The following is a 2,134-nucleotide window of genomic DNA, read 5'->3' as shown; positions in this document are numbered from 1 at the left end:
TTTTTTCCCTCGCTCCTTTGCTTTTGCTTTAGTTTAGCTGTTTTTTTTTTTTAAAGGCACTTAATTAACATTTATAGATTTTTTAAAAAACTAAGGCCGTTGTTGCATAGAATATCCATTTCCAGTAGTTCAAACTTTCAAAGACAAAATCTCTCCACCTCTGACCCATTGCCCGCTCTTCCCAAGAGCAGCCAGGTATTCTGAGCGCACATAAACACGTAGGTAGGTACACCTCTTGGGGTTTTTGGGTTTTTTTTTTCCAATATGTCCGCTGTTCTGCACCTTTTTTTTTTTTTTAATTAAAATTTGAAGATCAGACCTTATCGGTTCATAAAGTCTTCCTTGCTCTTTGGAGGGAAAAAATTCTGCAGAGAGCAAATTATTGTGAGGCTGTACCATAATTTCACCCACCCCTCACGGTGGACGTTTTATTTTCCTGTCTTTTGCCACACAAGGCCGCAATAAAGGCCTTACTTAATGTGTATGTGTGTGTGTGTGTGTGTGTGTGTGTGTGTGTGTGTGTACATAGATAAACTCATCTGTCAATTCTTAGAAGTGGGATTGATGAGTCAAAGCATCTGTGCATTTTTAAAATTTTTAATTGAAATGCAATGGGTACACTCTTCTGCACGATAAGTATAATAAATTGTCACACACCACACGCACCCATGTGACCAGCTTGGGGATCAAGAAATGGGTTGTTCAGCCACCTCTGCCCCAAGATGACCACTCTCTTGACTTTTGACAACATAAATTAGTTTTATCTGCTCATGTCCTCTATCCAGAGTTCCACAAGCACTTTTAAACCCAGGAGATATTACTGAATTGTTTCCTGAGGATTTAAACCAGTTATTGTACTTACGCCAACGCGTGTGACAGCCAGTCCCCAGACCTGCCCCAACAAAGAGTGTCACACTTTTTGGGTTTATTATGCTTGAGATAGATGGTCCTCTCACTTATTCAGAATCTATTGGCCTTATCTTTTCTGGAAATTGCCTTTTGTTTTCCTTGTCATTTTTCTATCAAACTGTTGGTCCTCCTCCTCTTTTTTTTTTAAAGAGGCTTGCATTTTTGGCAATTGACAAAAAAATGTTTTGAGCAAAATAACTTTGACGCTTTATACTCTTTTTTTTTTTCCCTCACCAACATTCGAACAGCTTTATTGGTAATTTATTGACATTACACATCAACAGGCTGCACCTATGTAATTATTTATCCATTTTTTAAAATTTTCAAATTATTTATTTATTTATTTATTTTTAGGCAACTCCTTGGTTGACCTCACAGATTGCAAGGACCTTGTCAGCTTACGGTCCCTTATTTTTTTATTTTTATTTTTTACACCTACAGCACCTGGCCTTCCTAGGTGGTCTCCCATCCAAGTACTGACCAGGCCCGACCCTGCTTCGCTTCCGAGATCAGACGGGATCGGGCTTGTTCAGGGTGGCCTGGCCGTAGACCGCACCTAGTTAAAGTGGGGGAAAAGTAGACAAAAGTGGACAAGTTGGTAAAGTTTTTGCTGTAGGTGTACACCCAGGAAAACTCATCACCAAATCAAAAGAATGTTGCCTCTAACTTTCTATTTTTAAAAATTTCAAGGTGAAGAAAAGTTAAAAGACTAGAATATGGAACAGCTATCAACTCCGCTGCTTTCACCAGCTCACATTATTTTCCTGCAAACGTGTTTCTCTTTTTCTCTACAAACACACGCACACACATTTTTTACTGCCTAACCATTGGAAAGTAAGTTGCAAACATCATGACACTTCCTCCTACAGAACCTCAAAATCATTGCCCCTCCAAGAAACTTAAATTTAGTACAATCGTATTTTGTAATACATAGTCTATATTCACATTTCCCTTATAGCTTTATAAACACACACGCACACGACCAAGGACTGCTCATTGCACTTGGTTTCCATGTATCTACTCTCCTGTGGCTTGTCTGAGTCCCCTCACTTTTTGCGGGGTTCGGGCAGCTTTTATGATTTTGACTGATACTAACTCAGTGGTGGTTAGTATATTCAGAGAGTTCTGCAACCCTCATCATAATCAATGGTAGAACATTTTTATCACCCCAAAAAGAAACCCCATACCCATTAGTGTGACTCCCCATCCCCCCACCCCCTGGCAA

At 39.5% G+C, this 2,134-nt stretch overlaps 1 pseudogene; it reads right to left on the bottom strand.

The window, feature by feature from the left end:
• Positions 1-1,341: 1,341 nt before the first annotated feature.
• Positions 1,342-1,460, bottom strand: LOC111732413 (annotated as a pseudogene).
• Between the last annotated feature and the right edge of the window lie 674 nt (positions 1,461-2,134).

This window comes from Pteropus vampyrus, unplaced genomic scaffold, assembly GCF_000151845.1.
Source record: "Pteropus vampyrus isolate Shadow unplaced genomic scaffold, Pvam_2.0 Scaffold456, whole genome shotgun sequence".
Lineage (NCBI taxonomy): Eukaryota > Metazoa > Chordata > Mammalia > Chiroptera > Pteropodidae > Pteropus > Pteropus vampyrus.
The sequence above is the reverse complement of the archived record's forward strand: the minus strand, read 5'-3'. Positions and strand labels throughout refer to the sequence as shown.